General features: G+C 31.1%; 1 long non-coding RNA gene across 1 annotated transcript in view; it reads right to left on the reverse strand.

Moving 5' to 3' along the window:
- LOC128668382 (uncharacterized) overlaps positions 1 to 14,193 on the reverse strand; it is a 47,939-nt gene extending 33,746 nt beyond the window's left edge. Inside the window, exon 1 of the long non-coding RNA XR_008404116.1 lies at positions 14,183 to 14,193. This is a non-coding gene — a long non-coding RNA (uncharacterized LOC128668382). The remainder of the gene's footprint in view (positions 1 to 14,182) is intronic.
- Positions 14,194 to 14,624: the final 431 nt, after the last annotated feature.

A 14,624-nucleotide genomic window follows, 5' to 3' on the forward strand; every position in this document is an offset into this window, starting at 1 on the left:
ATAATTAAAAAAAAATAACAATTACTGCTGAAGAAATGATTTGGATGCATTCAACAGCTCACATATACATGCATTCACTCAATAACATCAAGCATGGTAATTTTGCAGAATAAACTATAAGCTATTTATTCAAATTAATCACCAAAAAAACAGTCATCTGCTAAATTTATCCAAAATTTCATAGGCATTCAAATCCAAAAATTTACAAAACAAATGGAAATTTAAAAGATGTTTTACTCAGACGCTCGCTGATGCCTCAGTACATCCCGTAAGAAATTCTAACCTGGCAGTACTAGATTAACGAAAAAAGCCGAATATTTCCGAAAGAACCCGAAGATAGAAGATTTTTCATCAAATTTCCATGTCGTAGTACAAATTTGCAAAAAATGGAACGCTGAAATTTAAAATTATAAGTTTTTTATTGGACCCCGTGTAAAAAATTCGTTCCAAGATTCCAAAAAAGTTCAACATGTGGAACTTCTAAACGAGACGGATTAGAACTTTGGTAATTTTGATAGTAAAGAAATAAGTTTATTTGGGATTTTATAAGCGAAATTTGAGTAAATGAAAGAACCTATTAAAAATGTCATTTTCAAACGTATTTTTACTGCATTTTACTCTGGTTTCAAAAAAGTTAAAAAATCTCAAATTTGGAATTTTTTTTGAATATTTATCGATTCCTATGGCTATTGGTTTCTAATACGAACTTTTTTTCGAATCGAGGGTAAAATGTAAGCAAAATACGTTTCGATATCTTTTAAAAATGTCCTTTCTCTACACGAAATTCTGTTATATAAAATTCTAGAAAAACATTTTTTTACAGTTAAAATTACTAAAGTTAAATTCGGAGTTTCACATGTCAAACTTTTTTTGAAATTTTTTGGAAAAAATTTTTCTACACATGCCAGTTTCTTAGTTATGTTTTATTGCAAATATTCAAATAAAGTAACAGATTTTTTGATCGGTCAGAAATTTTGCTGTGGTATAGTAAAAATAGTCATAATTTCGAATATATTTCAATAAAATTTTATTAAAAATTACTGAAACAAATAGTACAATTTTCAAAAATATCGATGGGTTGGCGCCAAAAATTTTTCAGTAATTTTTACTATGAAATTCTTCGCGAGTAGTTCAATTTTCTATGTTTTTAAAAAATGTCTGTCACAAAATTAATTGAATTTAAGTATTTTTTATATGAGCTTTTGTTAGCTCACAATAGACATTGGCCCACGATTAAAAGAATTTTATATTGACAAATTTTCTATAATGACGAGGGTTCTTGAGATTAATTGTTCCTTCTCTTCCAAGAAAGGAATTGGAGGATTTGATAATGAAGCTTTGTCGAAGGCTCAGTACAATAACGAGAGTAAAGCCAATTAAAATTGGAAGGACCGGAGAAAGATGAAAATCAATTGCAACCTCGAACGATAGAGTTCCACACGAGTTTTCTCCCTCACGCGAAGTTACTATATACACATAAATGTTTTCACCCTCTTCCGGTCTCGTAAATATTCCCTTCAACCAGGCATATTAGTAAGCGGTACGTTCTTGGCAAGAAGCCGCTGCTACTGACAGGACATTCATTTTATTAACCACCATATTTCCACCCACTCTTTTTCTTTCTCTATATTTTTCCCCACCTCTTGTTAGTCTCTTATTTTTTTGTTAACTTATCCAATATTTTTGCATCTAAAAGTTTTAGCAATTTATATAAATCTGATTCAGAATGAATTCGGATCAGGCTATAATTCATTTCTTAGTTCCATGCAGAGTAGCAAAAATTATGGGAAAATTTTAGGTTACGAAAAGACAACTCCATGTTTTTGCAAAATATACTGTTTCAGTAATTTTTAGGAAAATTTCATTGAAATAAACCCTAAACAATGACTACATGGAGAAATTATTCTTGTTTGAAATGCTATGGTCGCAATGTAAAGCCGGACCATGTCAGCCACCTGACGGGAATCGAAATAAACACATGGAAAATTTTATTGGTTGCCGTAATTTGTGATATAGTGTCAATTGTATGGCCAAAGTAATTTTTCCATGTTTATTTCAATCTCCGTGAGGTAGCCGACATTGTCCGACCACCATGACACCATAGCATTTCAAACAAAAATAATTTCTCCGTAAATTTTTACTAAACCGCATGATAAAATTTCTGACATCAAAAAATCTATTATTGTATTCTCGAAGATAAAAAATAACTAAAAAACTGGGTCCAATAAAAACCATCAATTAAAATTTCAAAATTGCATTTTTTTACAAAATCGTACTGCAGCATGGTTTTCCAAAAATTTTTAGAAATTTGTGTTCGCTCGGTAATGTTCGGCTCTTTGTACTCTTTCTAGTACTGATAGGTTAGAATTTAATACGTGACGTATTAAGGCGTAAGCGAACATTTGTATGGAAAAAATCTTGTAAATGTTCTTTTGTATTATAATTAGACATAGATTAGAATACTTATGAAATTTTGAATAAATTTAGTAAATAGACTATTTTTATTATTGGAGATTTTTTTGAAAAAATAAATTATAGTTTATTCTAGGAAATTACCATACTTATATTTTGTTGTTGTGATTGCATGTATGGTAAGCTAATGGATGCAATCCAACCCATTTTTCCAACTTTCTTTTAGTCGTAATTTTTTTTAATTATTACTTTTATTATATTTTTTACGAATATACTAAATACTCTAATGTCGCATAGTCAATTACTGGGTGGTAAAAATTTCTAAAATAAAATTTAACCTGTTGCCTTGTAAAAATTACCATGCGCACAGTAAATTTTACTCGTATTTGAAAAATTTCTACATCATCGGTAATTTTTACCATAATATATTATCATGCTACTATATACTGTTCCTATAGTAATTTTTCTACGTAAAATTCTGTGTGTATATATATAACCTACGATAAAATCGATGGTTGGCTGACTGTTCCCGTATGAGAACGCGGCAATTTATTTTCCATAATTACTTTAGAAACATGACACGATGAAACGCGAGTGTGCAAACAGCTGCTGCGCTTTTGATAGAATAAATTTAATAATTTAAAAAAGATATTTCTGATGAGCACCATAATGTATATTCTGAGTAAGATCTAGTGCAGCACGACCATCAGAAGGTATCATGGAGGGAATAAAGCTAAAGGACATTAAGGATAACAAATGAGACTACGAGTTTCCTCCCGCAGGACTCTCGTCCGAGGTACCACGAATATAAGTGTAACTTACCAGTGCATCTCCCTTCGCACGCCAATATATCTCTTTCTCTGGCATTCACGTTTTATTTTGTTTATTTTTTTTTTTTTTTTTTTTTTTTTTTTTATACTTTAAAGTTTTCTATACTCTCACAATGTTCACTCTGGAGGGAATTCTCAATGTGGCAAGCCAGATTTACGTTTCGTATCCTTTTACGAGAAAATTACCTTTTTCGTTTATATACGAGCATTCACCTGGATCACATTCTTCCTTTTGCCTCACTTTTCATTCCTATCGACCACATAGTCGTTCACAAGTAATTCAAAAAGAACAAGTTTATAAATGTTGTTAATATACATATATATATAAAGTTTACAGATACAAATGTTTCAAAACCAAAAACAAGTTGTATAGTTTGTGAAATTAAAATTGTTAACATATAAATATACTGTTGTTTTGCAAATATATGTATATGTATATAGGAAAGGGGTGGGGGTAAAATGGGGATCCTAAAGAAGGTGAAAAAAAATCTATATATTTATATGCGCGAGTAATGCCATGGAGTTGTAGTGGGATTAAAGAATGCGCTAATGGCAAAATAGTACCAAGGCAGTTATTAACAGTTAAATATATATGTATATGTATGGTTGTTAAAATTCTCAAAGTGGATTTACTAGGAATTTTTTTAATCTACTTTAATGCACAAAATAAACATATATTTCGTAATTATATTTTGACAACTTTAAAATCAAATAGTTTCATTTTTTTACTTTGCAGAAACTTTTATAATTGCTCATTTCGCATTATTTTAAAAATGAGTTTTAATGAAATAGAAGACTTCATAAATCGGAAAAAAGAAAAAAGTTGATGATGGGAAAAATACATTATTTGAAATCCTTGACTGCTAAGAATACTTGAAAAGTAAAATATTTTTGTTCTACGATATTTTAAAATGAACACGGAAAATGTATCTGTCAAGTCGTGGGACGTCATTAATATACTTATCCAATTTTGATAATGTCAAAGTTTGATTTTACCAGATCCTCCGAGTTGAATATGTTTAATATGTTCACCTTAAATTATTGTTGAGCAAAAAGTTATTCATTAGTTTTTGAATATTCACGACAGTCGGGATTTTTGAGTTTTTCCCGATTTGTCGTTTTTTTCTACTTTTTAGGTATAGTTTCTTTGAAAATATAGCTTTTAAAGATAACCTCCATGTCGCGAAATTCGAAAAATTGTGTTGGAATATTTTATTGCATTAAGGAATGCTGAAAACTACGATGTTCAAAAGTTTATAGATATATATATATACTTATATGTGACGAAACGCACTATATCCGAGTGATTGTGGTTACAATTCTTTCCGGATTATTATGAAATTTGATAGGCTCTTTGGCCACTTGTTTTGATCAAGTTCGAGTATGAGCAAAATCGGTCGATTAGTTTGCAAGTTGTGATGTTTGAAATTTTTTTTGATTTTCGTAAAAATGACCTTTTATTGCTTTATCCTTGAAAAACTTTTGAACCGAAAGTTCTAACACACTTTTGTACAATGGATTCAAAAATTCGTGCGATTAACAATATTTTCCGCTATAGAACTTATTATTTCAACGATTTCTTTTGACCGTTCGATGGTTTTGAAAATTTGAAAAAAATCCTAGAAATTTACTTTCGCAGCTTTAACATCGAATTACTTCTGAATAATAAGACATAACTAAATTTAGTTAAATTCATGTTATAGATTATGAAATAGACATTAATTAACACTATTATAACTTTATTTTTAATTGATTAGTTTATTTTTCATGGCGTTTCAAAGGTCTAAAATCGATTTTGTAAGATTGCAATTAAGTCTATGGTTTTTTCTAAAAATTTTGAGAGATAAAAATGTAATTTCACACAAGAATTTTCCCAGTTGAAGTGGCTTCACATAATAAAAAATATTTAACAATATGAACACTAATTAATTATTATTTTCATGATATTGCAAAATCAATTTGAAATTAAATTTCTATATTAGAGTAAGAATCAAATATGTAGATTTTTTTATGAAGTTTTCTAAAAAATTAAATTTTTAAATTAATCGAAATAAGAAATATAACTTTCTACTCCGGGTATGGCTGGATGACACTTTTTCCTTCTAAATCTATATACAATGACATTATCCAAAAACAATTTTTCATCGTCTTATTGATATCGATTTCAAAGTTATAACCATTCATGATTTAATAATTCTTATTCATTGGTAAATATTTAACAGTAGTCTACTCCTTTGTTTACTGTTCGATTGAATTTTAAATTAAACCTTTTTTCTTTTAATCCAAGCACAAATTTAAATCATAATATTCGATTTATACTGCGATTCATGATTATCGAATATTAGCACATTGATAGGGTCAAAGAATAAATTTTGTTTGAAAAGTAATTCACAAAATGTAACAGGTTGTAACTTTGATGTTAATACCATATTAGCTCGGAATAAAGTTACTTCAAAAGCCGTATACGCTTGTTAAAAATACTTTTTTAAATCAGATTGGAATCAATAAACTCACTTTTGTTCCTTTTTTTTCCAAGTATTGAGATTCGCGAGCAACAAGTTGCAAATCGATTGCATATTTAGGAGTAAGAAATAATATACTATTGTATAGTTAGAGTGTGATGATCGTCACACAGACATCATATATCAACCAGACTAGATTAGATCAAATCAGCTGATAGTTTTATGATTATACAGCGTATTTTTAAAAGATTTGTTAAAGCCAATGTTCGTTAAAAAATTTTAATAGTAAAAGGGCTATATTGCATCTAAAATAATAGATTTCTCATTGATTGCCTCTGAACTAAAAATAATTTTTTTTAGTCATTTTGCATGAATTCTGAGGTTACAAATTGCTATCATATTTTCAGGAAATCGCTATTTCGGTTATACCCGTAACGCGAAAACATTTCAAAAACCATAATGTGACCATTCGATCGAATTGGGTCGACCCAATAACCCACAATAATAACAAAGCTAAAAGTTACTTCGTTTTGATATTTTTTTTTTATTTCACTTTTGATGTCTACAAATATATTAATAAGAAGTATTATTAAGTTTTTGTTGTTATCAAGACGATAGTTCGTAATCATTTACATTATTCGATTGTCGATATTCGTAATATGTACAATACACCACATTTTCAGCATTCAGTTAGTTCTCTCACTTCTCCTTCAACATCATGAATGCGAACGAGATTCCGTACATATTTATGCTGACGTAATAAGTAGTATAATTAAATCAATATTGAAGTATCACAAAGAAAGATCAGTGAAACACGATTGATAACCTATCTCTAATAACATTGTTTTGAGCAAGGACGAATGTCCTTCAACAAATTCATTATGGAAGATTCGAACAAAATTTGAAAAAGATGTATTTCATATGCTTGCCAAAGATTTCATCAAGTCGGCTTAAGATTTTTGTTAGACTTACGAAAATCTGTAGAAACTGCAGCAGTTCTTAACCAATAGATAGACTATAAAACAATGTTCTATCAGAATTGCTTAAGGTATCGGGTTTCTTTATCTCCGAATCATTCTAAGCTTTGACGCAGTACCTTCAACAAACTCGGTGGTCCTCATTCAAATTTGAAGTGTTAACAATCAACAATTCTATTGCTCGATAAAGTTATATCAAACACTAAGTGGGCGCCACCCAATTTACTACTTTCGTTGTGATTTTGTTTCCGTGTATAAAGTGACGTAATAACTTTTTGACTATACTGCTGGAAGATTAATCAGGCCACGTGACAACACCCATTTTGCTTTTCTCCTGCATTTATAAAAAATCATTCAACTTTACATTTGGACTAGTGATGCGAAATGACTATTTTTTTCTACTTGAATTAAATCATGAAAACTGACTGGCAACTGTTTGAAAATTAATTCTTCGTCACTGATTCAGTGAGCGTGGCGCCACTTGTTCTATATTTTTTATTTTCCGTCATTAATATAATTTCACTGAGTCGCAAACTGTCATATCACTTACGTCAACCGTACCACAAAATAACATTTTATATTATACCGAAATGTAAAGTACTCCCATAAAAACTATTGAATTATTAAATGCTTTTACTATGCATTATATAAAATTATGATTTCGTGAGTTACTAAAATATTTTATTAGGTGTGTTTTTAGTTTTTAGCCAGCAATTTATGACTTTCAATTCATGAAAATTTAAAAAATAAAAAATTAGACGTAATTTTTATTCTAGCCGAAAATTTCGGTTATTTCATTTTGCCCCGATCTACACTAAATTATTCTCTTTTTTGTTCCTCATCCTTTCACGTTTCACTCACGGATCTATATATATAGTCTTATAATGCGGGTAGATGAAAGAGTGAGTTTATATGAAAGCTCGAAGAGTTTATACTTTTTAATGAGATGAAAAGTTTTTTCTATGATTATCTCGAAAATGATATAAAATATGATAATAATCTATATTATAGAACTGAATGAATTTTTAAAAAATTAAAGTGAATTAATTTTATGTGACGTTAATTTAATTCCAGCAATTAATAATATTCTTGACGTGATGACTGTGAAATTCGTTGCTGCTTAAATCCTTATGAAGATAAAAACGAACTAGGTAGAAAGGTCTGATTAATGGTCGAGAAATGTAAATGGAGTTTGTGGGGCGGATGTCGTATAGTCCCAACCGGATAATACCGTCTCCATAGTAGCTACGGTGGACTGAAAACTCGTCCTCGCGGCAAAAAACCCTTAGAAATATATCGTAGATCATTTCCCTTGCTAAATTCGAGGAATAAAAATGACCAAGCGTACTGGTCTCGTACCAACGAAAAACTCCAGCAGACCCTCTATATTGTGTCACGCCCACACACCAGTACGCCGATGAGTATAAATGAGGGAATCTACAAAACTATACTACTATCCTCTTTTATGTACCCGGTCTCTAGACACCGGGTTATACGGGAACAAGCAACGGCAAATACTCGCGGCTAAAAAAATGCCCGCAAATTTGTTTGAGGGCAAACGCTGGAGGGCGAACGGCTGGAGTGTGAGTTAAAAAAATAAAAATCCAAGAATTCAAGTGGAAGCCACTACATAAAAAATAACACTCAAAATAGAGAAAACAATAGAATTGTTTATTTTTTGAGGATTAATAGGAAGAGCCAAAAGGAATTCGTGATATCAATCGATTACGAATGTTCTTGAGCATCATTAGGATTTTTAATTAAAGGGCTAGTAATTCTTCGCATTATCGAATATTATATTTTATTATTCAGCACTTTTTTGATGATTCGGAGTTTAAACTGAATAATTAATTGGACCAAAAAAAACAAATGTAAAATTAAACGTGTTTCACACATATTGTGTTAATCGTAAAACAGTATTGAATGTTTATGGATTAAAAGCGCGCAACAGAAAAAAAAAAATAATAAAAACTATTTTTTTAAGAAAAAAAAATACAGAAATTAAAACCGATGAAATAAATCAATTTTACAATATCATTTAAATTACTACCTGTAACATTTTATGAATTACTTTTCAAACAAAATTTATTCTTTGACCCTATCAATGTGCTAATATTCGATAATCATGAATCGCAGTATAAATCGAATATTATGATTTAAATTTGTGCTTGGATTAAAAGAAAAAAGGTTTAATTTAAAATTCAATCGAACTGTAAACAAAAGAGTAGACTACTGTTGAATATTTACCAATGAATAAGAATTATTAAATCATGAATGGTTATAACTTTGAAATCGATATCAATAAGACGATGAAAAATTGTTATTGGATAATGTCATTGTATATAGATTTAGAAGGAAAAAGTGTCATCCAACCATACCCGGAGTAGAAAGTTATATTTCTTATTTCGATTAATTTAAAAATTTAATTTTTTAGAAAACTTCATAAAAAAATCTACATATTTGATCCTTACTCTAATACAGAAATTTAATTTCAAATTGATTTTGCAATATCATGAAAATAATAATTAATTAGTGTTCATTTTTTTAAATATTTTTTATTATGTGAAGCCACTTCAACTGGGAAAATTCTTGTGTAAAATTACATTTTTATCTTTAAAAATTTTTAGAAAAAATCATAGACTTAATTGCAATCTTACGAAATCGATTTTAGACCTTTGAAACGCCATGAAAAATAAACTAATCAATTAAAAATAAAGTTATAATAGTGTTAATTAATGTCTATTTCATAATCTATAACATGAATTTAACTAAATTTAATTATGTCTTATTATTCAGAAGTAATTCGATGTTAAAGCTGCGAAAGTAAATTTCTAGGATTTTTTTCAAATTTTCAAAACCATCGAACGGTCAGAAGAAATCGTTGAAATAATAAGTTATATAGCGGAAAATATTGCTAATTGCACGAATTTTGAAAACCATTGTACAAAAGTGTGTTAGAACTTTCGGTTCAAAATTTTTTCAAGGATAAAGCAATAAAAGGTCATTTTTATGAAAACCAAAAAAAATTTCAAACATCACAACTTGCAAACTAATCGACCGATTTTGTTCATACTCGAACTTGATCAAAACAAGTGGCCAAAGAGCCTATCAAATTTCATAATAAATCGATAAGAATTGCAACCATAATCACTCGGACAAGGCACGTTATGTAACATACATACATAAACTTTGGACTGTAGGTATTTTTCGGCATTTCTCAACAAAATTTTCTGTAAATCGTGATAGAAGATCCTCTGAAATAGTAATTTGTCTGAAAGAAATAAATCTAAACAATAATTCCAATTAATTTGACAAAATTTTCATCTAATATTTACTTGTAAACAAAAATTTCATTTTAAAGATACGAATTTAAATTTAAAAAAACGTCGAAATGTTTTTCACATAAAAAGAAAGTCACCAATAAAATTTTTTTGACAAACGTTGACGGTAACATATGTTTTGACTACTCGTACTAATTAAATTTCCCATAATCACAAAGCTAGCTTTTCATCCTTTTGACTGTAATTATTATTTTTATTTAGCTTTAACATTAAATGATAAATAAATAAACTCTCCCTAGGCTAATCAGCGTTCTCTGTGACTGTGTACTCTTCATTTTCTCTTAAAATTCCAATTACCTCTTTGAAAAACATATTTCAACGAATTAAATTTCTTCTGGCTGTCGCTTTCGTCGGAGTTAAGCATGACAGAGCATATAAGGTTCACCAAAATGGCAAACCGACCAATCCCCTTGCATCCTTAAGCACCCTCGCCGCCCGATGGCTATCTCACCCTTGGACTGGCTCGTGTAACCCTTTTTTTTTTTCTATAGAGACTCTCCCTTGCCTAGAGACTAATTTATTCATTCCAGTCCTTTTTACATGAGAGCAACACACACCACCCCCTCCCGGCCATACTTTTCGGAATCACCCTTTGTAAAAAGCACTAGCGAGTGCTTGGGAGCCCATAGCAATGTGCTGTATTTACGCAGCACGCTTTTCCGCCTCGTATATCCAGCCCCTTTGGCTCACTCTTGTCACCCCAAGCCGCTCTTATTTCGTTCACATACACACCCCCTCGAGAATGCTCAGCCTACTCGTACGCTTATACTCCTTTGCTGAAAATCATTTTGAATTTCAAATTTAACGCGCTATTTTAAATTTCAAATTTACCGCCATTGGACAATAGATAGAGAAAAACTAATCGAATTTAGGTAATTAATTGAACACGTGAGTAGGTTACTATTTCATGAATCCAATAATAGTCACATAGCATAGGTGACCTTCAAGGGGCGAATGGAATGCCGGGAAACCAGGTCAGGACGGCATGGACCTTGAATCGGATATTGACATTGACACCTGTTGCGATAAAGTGTTCAAGCATCGAGATATCGATGGCTGGAGGTATTGGGGATGGCCGAGAAGCACATACGTAGAGAGGGCCACCACTTTCACCCCGTATGTGCTGTATGCTGTATCCTATATTACAAGGTATCAGTATATACTCTATAGTCAATTTGTCAAATACCTTTTCAGATGTATTATAATAAAAATCATCAATTTTGTACTCTTATAAATTTCAGTCTTGGGAACGCAAAAGAAATTCTAATTCGGCTCTGGTATGGAAAAAAATACTGGATAATTTGAATCAAGAGTCTACCTTACCTAAACCTACTTTTTCATGTACGAGCAGAATACTAAAGAGAGGAAAAGCCAACATTAGATACAACCAGATAAGTTGACTTGAAAAATTATCAATTTACTATTGTCCCGAAAATTTCCAATTTCTCTTAATTTTCAGGCAAATCAATGATTTTTTATGTTGGTAATAAGATGTAGATATATATTTAAAGTCTACATTTAATTTTTGTTAACGTCCCCATTTTGCTTAGGTTTCCCCTGTATATGTAAAGATCGTATCCGACCCTCTGTCTTCACCAAACCCTTCTCGGGAAACTGACGGCGAAGGGTTATTCGCCCTCATAGAAATCTCTTGGGAATAGAGGTGACACTGGTAAAAAAATTTTCCAACGGGAATAATGGCGGATCCTCGTGCACACACTCTCAACTCTTTCTCGGGCTACCACCTCGAGGTTTGATTTCCCCAAATGTATTAGTGTACAAGTACGGACGAATGAGCTCATACACGTAATGCAGCCCTTTCTGGATAACGCACACACGTCCGGTGATACATGAGGCTGGTATAGACCCGTGTGCTTGTTACGTTGTCGTAGAAGCCCGCAGGGAGCGAAGAACACATTTAAAGAGAGAGAGAGAAAGACCGTCAGCAACGAGGGCGGGATTTTGCGCAAAGTTTTCAACGAATAAGGCATCTCCACAACGACACGTTGCCACGCCTACGCCATCTTTCTATGTTACGCGCTTTCAAACTCGGAATTTTCTCTCTTTCTCACGTAATCAATGAGAGATGCGTCGCGACACTGCAACTCACTCAGCCTAGGCGCGCGTCGGCGTCCAAACGAATTGCTCGTCTCTCTCATTCTCTTTCCTACACTTATCCTTTCAAGCTCTCACTCACATCGTCTCTCTAGAAATCAACCACCTCGCTGATGTAGTCGCACTTGTCTGCATACCCCTCGTATGCCCGCGAGAAACTCTCGGCTTGTAGTGCCCCAGAAAGGATGCGTATCGCAACCTCACTACCACTTTTCAACCTACTTAGTCTACGTTCTATAAGTTATACATTAAAAAAGCAAAAATATATACAATATAATTAATAACTCATTTGGTAAAATTAAACAGCAATTAATTAATGATGGCCAGTCAGAAAATCTATGAAATACAAATAATTAGATTGTATTCTTGTAAACTACGGCCTCATCATGAGTATATGGCTAAAGAAATAAAAAACTTTATACACATGGTGAGAATTTCACATGAGTCAAAATTACCTAAAATTTTAGACAACGGAGGGACATCTTAATATTCTTAAGAAAAAGGCCTATAAGTGACAGAAATGATATTTAAAATAACCGCCTCCGCTAAAGGCTACTCTAGTAGAAGGGTCTTGCATAGAGATGTTACGACAAATTAATAGAGTCCCGATACCACGTTCCCTGTCATCTATATTTCGTCATCCTTCATATGCTGTCGTAGCGCAGAAGAAATTATAAAAAACAATCTAGTCTTCTGACTCTTAAAAAGTATTGTTGCTGAATTTAAGTGATGATTCATCTCTAATACCAATTTTATTAAGTATAGTTAAACTATTCCAGTTTGTTTAACTCGTAGGCCTTATTACCCTTCCGTAATAAAATAAGGCCTATTCGTATGGTTTTTGTAAAAGTATAATTTTTTATTTGTTTAAGGTAAAAATTACCATTACTTCATTACATTTCATGGCTAATTGAAATAAAGATTAATGATACATTTCGATAATTAAATGCAAAGTTTTCGATTCTATTCAAAATCTCCCTTAGCTAGGCCTTATTACCCGCCGGTACCTTAGATCTAGACATTGCTCAATTCAAATTTGAAAATTATATTTTTTTCATAATTTATACTACGCTATGGTGATTTTATGAAAAATCTTTTAAATTCGAGTTTGTTCGGAAATATTCGGCTTTTCCGTTCATTCTACTACTCATAAGTTAGAATTCATTTCATAAATTTTTCAAAATATTATAATTTCGTATAATCAATGCACTTGTAACTTCTGTACAACTCTTTTAAATTTGAAATAGTGAAAATAGTGACTATTCACTGTTCGTTAGTGAAAAGTATGTCACTAATTCAAATAGTGATACTTTTCACTAACAATAAGTGACTATTCACTGTCAAAATCGTGATTGTTAAATAATTTTCACTAATTCGTTTTTAGAGAGTACTATAGTGATCTACAAATTTTTTATGTAAAAAATACCATATAATTGTTTGTATGGCATACATATACATGTATATGTATATATACGTTCTGTGAGCCAGTGACCTAAAGCTCGAACTTTTCAATATTATTGAACTTTTTTAGTTCAAAGCACGGAGAAATAATTCTGGTTTTAAATACTATAATGTCTGTAGAGCCGGCCAATGGTGGCCACCTGACGGAAATCGAAATAACCGCATGGAAAAATTACTATGGCCATAGTAAAAATTCACAACAACTTTGAAACTAAAAAAGGAAGCATGATAGTCCCCCTTTTTGAATAAAAACAGAAATTAGTTTTCTGTGATTTTTGTATGTTTTCAGAGCGAAGTATTTTATGAAAGAAATATAGCCTATGGGGGTGATTCGGACTTAATAAGGCACTAAATAATTATTTGCTGATAAAGATAAAAGTACGAAAAAATTAAATTTTATAAAGTAGTAATTTAATACTCCGAGAAGCCATTTTTTAATGACACTATGGTTCTACTCATTGGAAAAGCAAATAGTCAATGATAAACGTGAGCTCATTTTTTTGACTTGAGTCAGAAGGCAAAATCAATAACAGTAATAATATTTGATTTACAAACAAAAAATACCCATGCAAAAAATCACTTACCACGCTAAGAAATATCCAGAGCAGCAGACAATTCTTTCAATTACTATAAAAATAAAAAATTATAATTAATTAAATTAATAGATTCGTTGATTTATTTCAAATTTTTATTACCAAGCTCTTAGTTTCTTTTTTTTTTTTTTTTTTTGTAAAAACATATAATTCACCTTGGCAGACGATTTTCCCTGCTTCCAGCAGCGAGAACCAGCGGTCCAAAATGCATGATAATCATGTAGAATAAAATCAGCGCTTTTGTTTATTTCACACTCCACTGTAAGGGAGGATGGGGCACAACGGCCACCCTGAAAAATTTGGTGAAAATTTTTTTTTTCATTTTCGATCAAATCATGATATTTCTGATGTTTTAAAGATATTTTAGGCTGATCTGCAATTAAAAAAATAAAAATTTCAATGAAGCTGGGAAATGTAACGAAAAGTAAAATTA

The sequence above is a fragment of the Microplitis demolitor genome, chromosome 8, assembly GCF_026212275.2.
Source record: "Microplitis demolitor isolate Queensland-Clemson2020A chromosome 8, iyMicDemo2.1a, whole genome shotgun sequence".
Lineage (NCBI taxonomy): Eukaryota > Metazoa > Arthropoda > Insecta > Hymenoptera > Braconidae > Microplitis > Microplitis demolitor.